At 33.5% G+C, this 16,215-nt stretch overlaps 1 protein-coding gene and 1 pseudogene across 1 annotated transcript in view; both read right to left on the reverse strand.

Annotated features, from left to right (window-relative positions):
* The window catches only part of LOC143535840 (uncharacterized), a 209,308-nt gene that overhangs the window by 93,942 nt on the left and 99,151 nt on the right, over nt 1-16,215 (reverse strand). The gene's annotated exons all lie outside the window — the stretch shown is intronic.
* Nucleotides 11,593-14,447, reverse strand: LOC143535800 (glutamate receptor 1.4-like; annotated as a pseudogene).

Here is a 16,215-nt window from a genome sequence, read left to right on the forward strand (position 1 = left end):
TGCTGAAGATTTGAAAATCCCAATAATCCACATTCTCTCGCCAGCAATAGAAGAACAGGAAGTGGGAGAGATAACAAATGATAAAGAAGTCGTACTCTGGGATCCTTTATCCTCAAACAATAAAGGATCATGGATCCATCCAATCAAGAACTACATTCAGACTGGAGAAATTCCAGCCACAGAGAATCCCAAGTCCTTCAAACTCAAGGTATCCCAATATATTTTGTTAAATGATATGGTATATAGAAAATCTCTTGCAGGTCCATATTTAAGATGCATCGAGGATCCTGAAATCCAAAAAGTGCTCAAGGATTTCCATGAAGGAGATTGCGGCAATCACACAAGTGGGAGAGCACTATTTTCCAGAATACTTAGAACTGGATACTTCTGGCCAACAATGAAGAAGGATGCGGTGGAATATTCAAAGAAATGTGATGCTTGTCAAATACATGCGAATCTCCTTCATCAACCAGCAGAACCTCTATATCCTATATCCTCCTCATGGTCTTTCATGAAATGGGGTATGGATATTGTAGGCAAATTGCCAAAAGCACCAGGTGTAAAGGTCTTTATGCTTGCTATGACTGACTACTTCTCCAAATGGATTGAGGCAGAAGCGTTTGTACAAGTCCGAGAAAAGGAAGTAATATCTTTTATTAAACGAAATATTATAACTAGATTTGGTATTCCCGCTGAAATTATTTGTGACAATGGTTCCCAGTTTATCGGGAAGAGAACCACTAACTTTTGTGACAGTTGGGGCATCAAAATGATTACTTCCACTCCGGTTCATCCTCAAGCCAATGGTCAAGCAGAGTCTAGCAACAAGATCATCATCAAAATCTAAAGAAGAAACTAGGATCCAAAAAGGAAAATGGGCTGAAGAACTTCCTTATGTTCTTTGGGCCGACAGAACTACGCCCAAAAATGCAACAGGCCAAACACCCTTCTCTTTGGTGTTTGGATCAGAAGCAGTGATTCCCACAGAAATGGTGGTCCCTACTACAAGAACCAGCATCCGTGATCCTGAAGCCAACAAAGGAATCCTTCTTGAAGACTTGGATACTATAGAAGAACTCAGAGACCTAGCAAAGATTAGAATGGCAGCTTATCAACAAAGGGTAGCTGGGGCATACAACAAAAATATCAGAGTTAAAAGATTTCAAGAAGGAGATCTAATATTGAGGAAAGCCTTCCAAAACACAACAAATCCGGCTGATGGGAAACTAGCGCCCAAATGGGAAGGACCTTATCAGATTGAGTCAAAAGCAGGAAAGGGGGCATATCATTTGCTCACAATGGAAGGCAATAGACTACCAAGAGCATGGAATGCTATCCACCTAAAGAAGTACTTTTTCTAATCAGGATCCAATATCCTGAAAGGATATATTATCCTTAGAGGATCAAGGATCCTAAAATCAGTATTATCTATCTGATTACTTATCCATTTTATATTCTTGTTATTCCAAGGATAATATATTCTTGACATTTATCTTTTCCAAGTTTTTAAGTAACATGCAGATTTCAGTGAAAGGTTCAATGTCTAAGAGGTTGGCCACCTCTCCTTTACATATAAGGTACTTTACTATTTCCCTTGGCTTTGCCCACGATTGGGTATGACCCCCGATGGTCATATCCCCTAAGGTTTAAAGGTTTTCACCTTTCTTATAAATAGAGTTTCTACACACTCGCCTGGAGCGCACGTTATCCAACGTATGGTCCGGGGCAGCGGGACCAGTACACACTTAGTGGCTGACAATTTCGTTGCTTTCGGCTATATGGAGGATCCTATGATATATGGTAGACGTACCATTTCCTAAGGTTTTAGGGGTTTTCACCTCTTCCCAAGGGCCTTGTCGCCAGTATTAATTCTAAGGTTTTAGGGGTTTTCACCTCTTCTCAAGGGCCATGTCGCCAGTTTAACACCAGATTATTATTTGGGCTTGTCCCCAGATTATTATTGGGCTTGTCCCCAGATTATTTTTGGGCTTGTCCCCAGATTATTATTGGGCTTGTCCCCAGATTATTTTTGGGCTTGTCCCCTGATTATTATTTGGGCTTGTCCCCAGTTTATTATTTGGGCTTGTCCCCAGCTTAATGGGTTTGATCCTAGTTAACATTATGAAATATTTGCAACAGAATCACTAAGTTGTCTACGAAGATCAGATACATAAGGATCCTGGATCCTAAAACTATCCCTTCAAGGATCATTAAGAATTCAACATTTCTGGTAACTTAGGTCTATCTAGACCTTCTGGTATGATTTCTATTAATTAACCTCTGTGTTATATTTATTTCAATAATTTTAAACATATCAGTTTATGAGGCTATTCATTTAAAATTGTTTTATAATTGGTTAACCTGTTTTAATGATACTTTATCCTAGAATTTACCCTTTGAAAGAATTCTCTTATGAAATTTTTATCAATTATTAAAGATATGATTTCCTACTATTTATTTTCTGAGGATATTTTATCCTAAAAGATTTTCTTAAGGATATTTTATCCTATACGTCTTTTACTTAAAATTATTTTCCAAATTATCAATAATGCTAAAATTATATTTAACAAGTGTTTGAAAGTAAATAAACAAATAGATAGTCAAAAGATTTATATATTAACTAGAGTAAGCCCTAAGGACTTATCCAAAATTACCTAACCCGGACTTCACCATACGAAAAGATGGACCATCCATCCGGGTTAAGTAAGATTTACTAACAGTTCATAAAGTGCAGGAAATTAAAAACAGGGCAACAAAGGCTTCATCCCCACAAACAGAGGATCCCTCCACCTTTGTCACCCCCGCCAATTGTCTTAAAGATCATAGATCCTTTATCCTAAATACTATTGTTCATTACAGTGCATAATACTTGTTCATAAAAACATCAACACCAAATAAAAAGTAGGCTCGGGCCTTGTCTTTAATATCCTTCATCGCCTACTCAAGCTGCATCATCAACCGCAGCATCATCTCCTCCCTTGCTAGCTTCAACCGCCTCCTTAACGCCATTGGTCCCGGCCTCAGTGTTCTCAAGCATCTCCTCGTCGTCCTCACCACCAAGGTCGTCAAGAGCAGCCTTCCATTTCTCAACGTCCCAAGCCGACTTGTCGAATGCGGGATCACCGGCCTCCGTCGCCATCTTGATCCGCGCTTGGAAGATTGACCTAGCGGCCCACACTTTGGCTTCATCAGTTGCCTGCTCCACTGCCTCTTGACGTTGGGCTTCAGCTGAGGATATCTGATCCTCCAATTGTTTCTTGAGTTGGATCATAGCCTTATCCTTAGCAACCGCAGCCTCTCCTAACCCTGACATCTTCTCACTCATCTGAAGGATAGTCTTCTCATAATAATCCCTCATAGCGACCACAGCCTACCAATAAAATCCATGTCAAGATTGGAACAATACTGGATCTTAAATCACCAAAGAAGAAAATACGGTATACTTACGGAACAGACAATGTCGCAGTGAGTATCGGGATCAGAGGATCTCTTCCTCTTGGAAGCTGCAGATTTGGCCCCGGTAGTGGAGGTCTTGGGCTCGGAGCTGGTGCCAGCCTTTGAAGCTTCCTTCTTGGCAGTAGGAGATGTGACCATGCAGTCAATGTCGTCAAGAGAGAACTTGAGTGCAGACTTTCCAGATTTCTTGGTGCCTGTGGAAGAAAAATCGACAGATAAGTATTCTATTTTATTCTAATTACTTTAAAATTATTAACTTACTTGACATGCTTGAACTTGAGGGGATGTCACAAAAGCCTTCAACAAAACGAACTTGAAAGGTTCTAACTGCGGTATCCAGTTCCAGGAACTGTTTTGCTTTTTCTTCTGTTCCAGGTAATTTGCTCAGCGAAGCGAAGTTCTCAACTACAGAAAACAAAAACAGTGTAAGGATAAAGATTGAAGAATAAAGGATCCTGATACTCCTTAAGGATCCGGATCCTACCCTTCGTGACCCACGTCGAAGGGAGATCAGTCCCCCCTGGTATCGAGTCGCGTTTAACAAAGAAAAATTGATTCTTCCACACAGAATCATTTAACGTGGCTTTGGAGATCGGATGGGGCTGTCGGGGCTTGGATTTGGAAATAAAACGGGAAGAATCGAAGGTTGTGAGGGTATACAGATTTGACAACTCCGGAAGGCCAAAATCGATTTTTTCCTCCTCAACGATTCTTTCGATAGTAATAAGAACTCTCCAAATCATTGGCATAGCTTGTATGTAAGATATGCTGGTAGAATCAAAAAAGCTTTGGGTAAAAGGCGGAAAAGGGAATTTATAGCCAATAAGAAAGGGAGTTGCCGGAAAGCAGATCCAGACCTTGGAGTAAATATCGCATCTAATGTTGGATTCGTAGAGTCGGAACAGGGTTTCTGGAGGAAATAATGAATGGAAACTGTCAACTTCGGGATCCGTGAGCTTACAAATCTCAGAAGATGGGTTAGAAAGCAGATCTTGAGGTTCCATTTCGATTAGTTTGGAATCACCAGATGACTGTTCAGAAGGTTTAGAAGGGGCCGGAGAAGAAGAAGAAGAAGAAGCGGCGGACATGATTAAAGAAAATAAGATGCAGAGGTTAGAAGAATACCTGATGCGTCGGACGATGGTGTATATAATCTAAGATATAGGGCGGCATATATAGACGGTTATAATTAACCTTGGGGGCTAAATGGTAAAAATTTTCTGGCAAAACCGTCCCATCATTCAGTTTTCACGGGATTTGAAATTTCAAAATGACAGATGTGCTCCACTGTCACCCGCCATTTTGGGGGCAATTGTTAGGCCACGATTTTTATACTGAGGATCATTTATCCTTGACTGTCTTATGGATAGTTTATCCTTGAGATGTACATCAGGATATAAAGGATCAACGATCCTCGGTATCGTTTGTTTACTAATGATTGCGTTTAGTATGGTGATGTGTTAGACAGGTATATCAACTGTAAGACGAACTTGCATCAATTATCCTCACAAGACAACTTTTAGCTGGAGCATGGATCCAGGATCCTAATTCAACATAGCTGATTCTGGACGAACTCTCTAGAAGATTGACGTTTAAATAATAACAACGGTATCTAGACCTGGTCTACCGCTTTGTTCGCTAGTGGGTGACTATTAGCATGTGGTCAAAGAGCACGTTGGTGAAGAATGGGAGACTAGCAGATTTATAGGGCAAAGTTGTTAAGTTTGTTAATTACCTTTTCCTTATATATATTTGAGTATGATCGAGCTAGAAACACACATGTATCTACACACACACTAGATCAGAACTAAACACTCTCTCTACACACTAGCTTTCCTTGTAATCTCGATCGTATACTCCACCAACACTTGTAATCACTCTTTGTTAATCAATAAAATCGACGGTGATAGTTTTCACCGTCCGGGGGTTTTTTGTGCCGGAGACCAAGATAACCATATACTCATCGACCAAAGGTTACCTTGTTGATCATTGACTAAAGTATTTCGACCAAAGATTACACTATTAATCATTGACCGGAGCTATTTTACCAACGATTACCTCGATAAGTTTTGACCGAAGTAAGACTATTTTGGTTAAGGGCTTTTTCCCTCGTAATCATATCACAGTGTTTATCTCTATTTCGTTCATATAATCGCTGAATTCATCAAGATTTCATATATGAATTCGTTGTTATCATTTTAGCACTAAACCTCACAACAGATTTGGATACATTATCCTTAGCAGATTTTTGTCCAAAACATATTATACTATGTATATTGTTGAAGATTGTAAATACAAAAAAAACACTAATATACTTTTAATTTACAAAGTAATTTTTTAATCATTAAATTATAAATATATGCTAAAAAGTTGATCCATTTTTTAAAAATAAATTCACTTATTTATTGGTTTGTTTTGTACATTGTCATATAAATATATAAATTATAAATATATGATTTAAATCTATCTATTTAATTTTTTGGTTAATTTAGTAAACTATACATATATGTGTTAAATTGTAAGTTTAGTATATACCAATCACTTTCAAGTATGTGAAACATGTCGTATAAAATTATGCTCATGTGAAGCAAAACATCACAAAATTAAACGGGTTAATTGTTATTTTTATTTTTGTCAATTGGCAAAATCGAGAAGTCTCTTAAACTTATCAAAATCTTTTTAATGGTGTAGCTCAAACTATTATTGTATAAGAAGTATTCTTCGAAATTGGTTCATAACCAAACTTCTTTCAATATTACATGCATAATACTGAGAATAAATTTTTAATAGACGGAGTGTTCTTATGTATGTTTTTGCACGTGTTTTTTTATTAAAGTCATTTTTTTGGAAAAAAAATCGTTTTATGATATAAATATAATCAATTTATGTATAATGATACAAGCATAGATGTAACACATTTTTCTATATACATTATGTATTACTTTATTTGTAACGTAATTATTTATATCATCCCGTGTATTACACGGGCTCTAAAGCTAGTTATGCATATATTCTTTTTATTTTTCAAAAATAATATACTTAATGTATAATTTTAGTAATTTAGATATTCTTCAAAATATTTAGCGTCTATTATATTATAACTACTACATGTTTATAAGATAGAGAAATCTGCAATTTGCCTCCCTGGTTTATATCATCGCTGGATGGAATAGCCACTGAAAAAGAATTTACGCATAATGGACCATTGGATTTCTCGGGCGGGTTTTTTGACTCCCACCGTCAATTGACTGTTGGTATTATAACAATAATACCAACATATTAAGGGTATTTTAGTAATCTTCTTCTAATAAATAATAAATATAGTAATAATAGTAGTAATAATAATAATAATAATCATCAACATCCATCATCCTATGGCAACAACAGCAGGAGCATCTCATCAGCAACAATCCATATAATAATAATAATAATTCTATTATCATATAACAACAGTAACATCTCATCATATTAACAGCAGATCATCATCATCATCAGTCATCTTCATCATCAGCTCATCTTCATCATCATCAACCTCAAACATACTAGATCCTCAAACCCCAGATTTCATCACTCAAACCCTCAAATCTCTCAAATCCCACTACCAATCCCTTCAATAATTCAACCACCGCACCCATAAATCATTCCGATCAAAACCCCTAACCTCTGGCACCACGCCACCGCCGCCATGGATTCCGGCCATCTCGTTTTTCCGGCCACCGCGGCACCGAAATCCTTTGGATCTTCGTGTTTGTCATCGTCTTTACATAACGTTGTGGAGTCTTTATGGGTTGTTTGTGGTGGGTTATTGTTATTTTTATGGTTTGTTGGTATATGTCGGGTTTGTTGGGTTTTTGGCCGGCCGGCGAGTCGCCGGAGAGAAGACCATGTCTTCGGTTTTTTTGGGTCTTCGTCTTCGTCGCTTGGGGATTTGTCATGGTGAGGGTTGAATTGAAGATTGATGGGATTAATTTGATGGATCATGAACGGTGAAGGATTTGGTCGGTCGTCTACACCAAGAACACACACTGGGTTAGATGATGAAGATGAAGATGTAAGGGTAAATGGGTCATTTCACAATTTTTAACAGGTCAAAGGAAGGTCAACTGACGGTGGGAGTCAAAAAAACCCGCCCGAGAAATCCAGTGGTCCATTATGCGCAAATTCTTTTTCAGTGGCTATTGCATCAAGCGACGACATAAACCAAGGAGGCAAATTGCAGATTTCTCTTATAAGATATATATTTCAATGTCAACGGATACCTTTATTTTGCAATAAAAATATAAATCTTTAAAAAATTTATGAGTACTAAGTAATTTATTTAAAAAAACACCTATTGTTGATGATATTTTATTGAAACACTACATCAACACTAAAATAGTTGTCTTGAAGAACTTCATTATCAAGTATCAACATCAAGATTATCACCATGACCACCATAGAAGTCATGATATCATTGTCTTAAGTATCATCTTGTACAGAATCATTAATGTTGTCAGCATTATCAGCAACATTATCTTGAGCAACGTTAAAATCAATTTTAGCAAACTTGCCATGACGATCAATTCAATTCATTATCCCCCTTTTAGTAGCAACTCCTTAAGAGTGAGTTGGTTGTCTGGTACACGATGCAGGATTGGTTGTGGACTTGTTTACTTTACATCATATTATTGTCTAAAACCTGCGATCTTACTAACTTTATAGTTGATGTATTTAAGCATGCTTTTTAGGCACAAGTTAAATGGCGTAGTCAATGGCATATAGATAGGATCATAGGATTAGGTTTGATGCTTATATATTTCGAAGACTGATTTCCGCATTATTATGAATATTATTAAGTATGTTTTAAGTTAGAATTTTAGTTTTACTCTTCTTTTATATGCTTTCCAGGCTCATATATATATATATACTAGTTTTTATCCCCCGTATTATGGGGATTGTTTTATATTTTTTGTTCTAATATTTATTTATTTTTTTAATTTATATTTTTTTTATTGTATGAAAGTTATTAATATACTTATGGTTTGATGATAAATTGTTTCACAAATAAATGAGATGTTATAACCCGGTTTAAAAACTATATGGTTTTGATGAGACCCAAGACCCGTTTATTTTTTTTACTATGAAATTGGTTTTTTAATTATAAATAATATTTATGAAAGTTAATAATATACTTATGGTTTGATGAGACCCAATACCCATTTATTTTTTTTAGTATCAAATTGGTTTTTTAATTTAAATAATATATATATCTTTTTTAAAATAAGTAAGATATTATTTCTTATTATATCCTATTTTATAGGATTTTTACATAAATAATTTGGTGAGAATAATTTTTAATTTAATGAGATGTTATAACCCGTTTAAAAAATATCTGGGTTTGGTAAGACCCATACCCATGAATTCGGGTCAAATGCATGAGAAGTCTCCATTTAAAAATTAAGCAAATCTGGTGACTCCAAAAAAGGGGGAGCGACCACATCGCGACACGTAGGATTTTTATGTCTTCATTTATATATATTACTAGTTTTTATCCCCCGTATTACGGGGTTGTTTTATATTGTTTGTTCTAATATTTAATTTATTTTTTGAATTTATATTTTTTTTATTGTATAAAAGTTAATAATATACTTATGGTTTGATGATAAATTATTTCACAAATAAATGAGATGTTATAACCAGGTTTAAAAGCTATATAGTTTTGATGAGACCCAAGACTCGTTTATTTTTTTTACTATAAAATTGGTTTTTTAATTATAAATAATATTTATGAAAGTTAATAATATATTTATGGTTTGATGAGACCCAAGACCCGATTATTTGTTTTTACTATCAAATTGTTTTAATTTAAATTATATATATATATATATATATATATATCTTTTTTAAAATAAATAAGATATTAATTTTTATTATATCCTATTTTATAGGATTTTTACATCAATAATTTGGTGAGAATAATTTTTAATTTAATGAGATGTTATAACCGTTTAAGAAATATCTGGGTTTTGTAAGACCTATACCCATGAATTCGGGTCAAATGCATGAGAAGCCTCCATTTGAAAATAAATCAAATCTGGTGACTCCAAAAAACGGGGGAGCGACCACATCGCGACACGTATGATTTTCATGTCTTCGTTTATATATATTATAGATATATATACTAGTTTTTATCCCCCGTATTACGGGAGTTGTTTTATATTATTTGTTTTTAATATTTTTCTATTTTATGAATTTTTATTTTTTTATTGTATGAAAGTTAATAAGATACTTATGGTTTGATGATAAATTGTTTCAGAAATAAATAAGATGTTATAACCCGGTATAAAAGTTATATAGGTCAAATGCATGAGAAGCTTCCAATTATAAATAAAGCAAATCTGGTGACCCCGTATTACGGGGGTTGTTTTATATTGTTTGTTTTAATATTTATTTATTTTTTGAATTTATAATTTTTTTATTGTATGAAAGTTAATAATATACTTATGGTTTGATAATAAATTTTTTCACAAATAAATGAGATGTTATAACCCGGTTTAAAAGCTATATGGTTTTGATGAGACCCAAGACCCGTTTATATTTTTTACTATAAAATTGGTTTTTTAATTATGAATAATATTTATGAAAGTTAACAATATACGTATGGTTTGATGAGACCCAAGACCTGTTTATTTTTTTTACTATCAAATTGGTTTTTTAATTTAAATAATATATATATATATATATATCTTTTTTAAAATAAATCATATATTAATTTTTATTATATCCTATTTTATAGGATTTTTACATCAATAATTTGGTGAGAATAATTTCTAATTTAATGAGATGTTATAACCCGTTTAAGAAATATCTGGGTTTGGTAAGACCCATACCCATGAATTTGGGTCAAATGCATGAGAAGCCTCCATTTAAAAATCAAGCAAATCTGGTTACTCCAAAAAAAGGGGGAGCGACCACATCGCGACACGTACGATTTTTATATCTTCGTTTATATATATATATATATATATATATATATATATATATATATATATATATATATATATATACACATATATATATAGGGTAAGGATCCTAAGAGAACCCTTTGCAAATTGAGAACTTTGAGAACCATTTTGGACTACTAAAAACACCTTTAAAAAAATATTTAAAAAAATCATAATACAAAAAATACAAAAATTTTTAAAAAGTAAAAAAAACCAAAATTCTTATATTTTTGTCCGGTTTCATTAAAAAAATCAAAAAAATAAATAAATAAAATAAAAAAAAACTTTGTATTATACACATATGTATAATTTTATTTAATCTTTAGTTACGTAATATACACATATGTACAGTATCATTTATCTTAAATTATACACATGTGTATAAAAAAATCATGTAAATGTACATATATGTATATATTATACATATGTGTATATAATTTGCTAAACCGAGTTTTTTTTAATGAAACCGGGATGTTAAAATAAGAATTTTGGTTTTTTTACTTTTTTCATTTTTGTGTGTTTTTTATTTTATGATTTTTTTTATTTTTGGGTTTTTTGTGGTCCAAAATGGTTCTCATGGTTCTCAATTTTAAAAAAATCATCTCATGATCCTGATCCTATATAGCAAATTATATACACATATGTATAATATATACATATATGTACATTTACATGATTTTTTTTATACACATGTGTATAATTTAAGATAAATGATACTGTACATATGTGTATATTACGTAATTAAAGATTAAATAAAATTATACATATGTGTATAATACAAAGTTTTTTTTTTATTTTATTTATTTTTTTTTTTAATGAAACCGGAATGAAATATAAGAATTTTGGTTTTTTTTTACTTTTTAAAAAATTTTGTTATTTTTTGTTTTATGATTTTTTTAAATATTTTTTTCAACTATGTTTTTAGTGGTACAAAATGGTTCTCAAAGTTCTCAATTTGCAAAGGGTTTTCTTAGGATCCTTACCCTATATATATATATGAGTCTTTGAATTGTATTCACTTTATAAATCCTAGTGAGATCATCACTTTACACATCTTGATTAACGATACATGCTTAGATTTAGATAGAATTCTAAAAGTACGGAATGCACCTTAAAATAAATAAACTGATCAATAAGTTTTCCAAATGGTTCTCTATAACCTAATGGCATTTCTGTGTAACAGATACCTCAAAGTAGCCACTAAATTTGGTCGCACGATGATGGAAATGATTCTATGGACATCCAGTTTTGCATAAAGAAAGGAAATGACAGGAATCATAAGGGCCAGAGAAAAAGAGATCCCGCTAATAATGAACAGACCTTTAAACCGATCCACGCTCAAGGTTTTCGGCTTTGTGGGAGGATCTTGAGATGATAGGGAATGTTTCTCGAACCACTTCTTCTCGAGAATTCTCAAAGTTCCATCTTCCCTTATTTTGGCAATTTGTCTTGATATCTCTGTTTCCAAAGGCGAACCTTTTTGGAAGATCTGAACAAGAAAGACGTGTAATCAGCATGGGAGGCTCGGAGGGTGTGCGAGCCACACCATTGGCCGGGGCACAAACTTTTTTATACGTATTACATATATATGTTTTTTAGTGTTAAATATAAGGTTATTTGCTATGGTTTATGAGATAAATGCATGCTCAGAATGGTTTCTGCTTATAATAAATCGGTAGATAAAAACTTTATCCATGTACGCTAGCGAATAAAAAAAATTCATTAGGGCATACGGGCCTTTTTATTTTTGCTCGACCGAGGTATTTAAATTTTCGGAGATGGCCCTGGTAATCAGAACATAAGGCGTTTTAAAATTCAAAAGATATTCATTCAATTGCTCTGAGCTTGAAACCATTGTTTTAAAAAACATAAGCAGGATATAGGTGGCATTGTGGTAGTGCGCCCAAGTTGCACGCATAGCCTCTTACGCAAGGATTAAGTGGTAGATATCAACCGAAGCAGAAGCAGTTCATTAATTATATGTTCAAATGAAATTTATATATGATAATACAATTACATAAATGACACGAAACTATTTGTAATCAAGGTTATATCCAGCAATATGACTAGATCAATTTATCGAAAAGAAAAGGTTACATACAAAAGTAATCCAGAAGTTATCGAAAAATAAAAGGGTATACGTACTTACAAATGCAAAACCCGAAGTAGAAGGTTCAGATGAAATCATTGCGTAATCTGTAGAGTACTTGGCAAGAAACATCTTAATGTAAGGGATTTAATGCTTTCCACCTTTTGACAATGCGTCGACATAATCTTCATACGAATAGAATGGTCTACGCCTGAAATCCTCAAAATGCAAGTTGCTAACGGTCACTCCTGCCACACCAGCCTCGAAAGAGCCATCATGAAACCCCACGGTTCCACCCTTTGATGCCAACTCAAATTGTTCAACCGTTAAAAGTGAACTCAGTGTTGCCGTGTAATTGGAGATAATAATAAGCACCACAAGCAACCAAGCAAATAACACGAGCTTCGACAGATTACTTGTCAACTTCTCTCCTGCAACACAAAACACAAATATTCAATGAACTTGTATTCATATAATTAAATACATCTCCAAATAAGACCTTTTATCAAGATCTACAAATATTGGCAGCTGCAGATTGTTGGATCTGACTATAAATTAAAGTGGGGACACCAGAAAATATGATTTGTCTATGTCTATATATTATATATTCCAGCCTAAAACCTTATAAAACATGTAAGTTGTAAATTGTAATCTACTAATCCATTATCTAACCTGCCAGACACCTCTTCAAAAAATATCCTTATAATTAATTGTTTATAAATTCATACCTATTTTCTGTTTTTTTTTCCTTTTAACATCATCATCGTACTCAGTATATCCCACCAATAGCAAAGCTATGGTAGGGTCTGAGGAGGGTAAGATGTAGACAGCCTTACCTCTACCCCATGGGGATAGAGAGGCTGCTTCCGGTGAGACCCCCGGCTCGATAGTAGTTTTGCATCAAGCCTTGGACATATTACATAAGGCACATAGCACTCAATCATCGGGACGCCGGCTGATTGGTGCATGTACCCTTGTCTTTCGGCTATCAACGCCACCACATGATGCCTGATTAACCTTCCATCACTTTTAACGTTATTTTCACAAAATTAGTAAAATAACGTCAAAATTAGTGCAATTTTACTTTTGCCCACCCGAGGGTTCACACATATATACATTATATGCGCGCACCACAAGCAGGGCACATATAAATCCATGTTCACACATATAAATATTTACAATCTTATATGCGCGCACCACAAGCAGGGCACATATATACATTATTATTAATGGATTTAAATCAAGAGTGAGAGAGATAGAGAACTTTGAGCGAAAAATAGTGTCATCAGAATAAACCAGAAGGTTTCTCCAACTTGTGGAGCAGTTGAAGTTTCAGAATCTTGATTCATGTACTCAATAGCCCAAATAATGGAACCAGTGAGCATGGCGAAACCGACAATTGTTACCCAAAGCTTCACATCAAGTGGCTTCAAGAAGATCCACATATCATTATTGTTCAATTTTGCAAGTGTTCCTATCCCCATGTCAGTATAAGTCGATGTAAAGTCGACATATTGAGATCGGTTGGCAAGAATAATCACCCAAGATAGCATCAATCTCCTGATTTACCAAATAACATCGTGAGTTTTTATAAATAAAAACTAGCAAAGTAGCAAACCATTAATTATTTGCACATTTAACATATACCTTAACATAAACCTTCTTTATAAGATCATCATAACTTCCATTGGGATACGGTATTAACTCATTTGCACTTCATATGGTAACGCGTGAATACAAGTATGAAACACGTCTACCGAAAATCCAGTGGCAGTTGTAACGTTATTCTGATTGTCATGATCTGCATCTATGAAGTATTTAAACTTTCTTCTTGTTAGAACGCCAACTTTGAGCTTTTTACACAATACTTGGAGGTTTAAAAAGCTTAATATTAGAAGCAAAAGGACAATCTTGGTCATGTGGATCAACATCCTCTGAAACTGTTCACAAACTAACCTTTAACTAGTGTCATGAAAGTGCAACATTTCCTTATATGGAATGATTGCATGTCAAGATGATAATCAATTTGTCCATTATTGTTGCTAAAAATAAAACATGACCAGTCAAATGTTCTCTTTCATTTTGTGGCTATTTTATGAGTTGGCAAGTTTCGTGGTGTTGACTTTGTTTAATATAAAATACACAAGGTAAACACCTAGATTCTTAGTATAACAGTGGGCTATAGACCTAATGCGAAATTTTAATAGCACAAAATTTGATCCGAGATTGTTGTACGGTGGAAGATAGACATGCCCGTATCAAGGAGGTGCGAAATATGTTTTAAGGGGCACATGTTAAACATAAGGGTGTTGCTAAACGTGCCCCACTGTACACCATTTTTACTAAATGTACACCCCCCTTTAACTTAACAAACTAATTACAATTAGCTCTAAACGTTATTTATGTACATATTAGCCCCCCAAAACATTTTTCTACAACATCTTTTTCACTTATTAGTCTTTACTACATATATCAACTTAAAAATAATTACCCTATTATTATTAATTTATTTTTATTAGTATTAAGATTGAAAATATTTATAATATCTTTTTTTTAATTTTAGTAGTATCAATATGTATATATATGTGTGTATGTGTGTGGATGAGCTCGGTACCGGTACATACCGATCCCGAAAATCACAAATTCTTAGTACCGGTATTGAAGGTAAAAATTCGGGAAATACCGATAGCGTACCGATCCCAAAACTCAAAACTTTGGTAATGATTCGGTACCGACGGTACCAAATCGGTACCGATTTCGGTACCGGTACCGAATTTGTTCATCCCTACACACACACACATATATATATATATTGTTTTACAAATATAATAATGCATCGACACTGATAATAATAAATATTATTATTATTATTATTATCAAAGAAAATACACACAAAGAGAGAAAAAAAATACAAAAGACATTATAGTTTTAAATTTTATATTTTAAAGTGAGACCATAAAATGCAAAAAAAATATTATAGAGGAGTAATATATCAAATAAAATACTTAAAGAAAATAAAAGTTCATGGAAAAAAATATAGTTTTTAATTTAATATTTAAAGGAAGACCATAAAATGCAATAAAATGATACAGGGGAGTAATATGTCAAAGAAAATTCTTAAAGGAGATGAAAGTTCAGGGGAGGGGGTATGACAAGTAAAGGAAGGGGGTACGTTTAGCCTATCCCAACATAAATTCTCAACCAAAGATAACAGTTTAGTTTGGTGCCTTATTGCAGCCAGAAAATCTAAAAGAAGATATCGTCAAAGACGCTGGTTTGAATCAATTGGCATTCGTGTAATATTCATTTAACCATATAAATATATGTTGCGATGTTCGTCTGTGTTGAGAGATCACATAAACCTACAATGTGAGTTCTTGACTGTCATTTTCTGAACAATTATTGTCTAAGAACATGTTTTTATATAAAACTCATCCAAAAATGATCTTATTATATATTAAAGACAATAGGTTTAAGTATTTTAGCCATACTTGTAGCATGCATGTTAATGTTGTCAAGATGGTAACTTTCACTATGTAATCATGTCAAACATATATTGAGAATATAGTTATAATGATAGTTTTGACTTCTAAAACGTGGATTGTATACAAAGCACAATAAGCTTCCTAGAATTCTAGTATAAATTTGTATAACTGAATTAGGAATGCAACTTGATTCAAGAATTTC

Source organism: Bidens hawaiensis, unplaced genomic scaffold, assembly GCF_021521415.1.
Source record: "Bidens hawaiensis isolate Kalapana, Puna unplaced genomic scaffold, B.hawaiensis_p1.1 tig00010636_1, whole genome shotgun sequence".
Lineage (NCBI taxonomy): Eukaryota > Viridiplantae > Streptophyta > Magnoliopsida > Asterales > Asteraceae > Bidens > Bidens hawaiensis.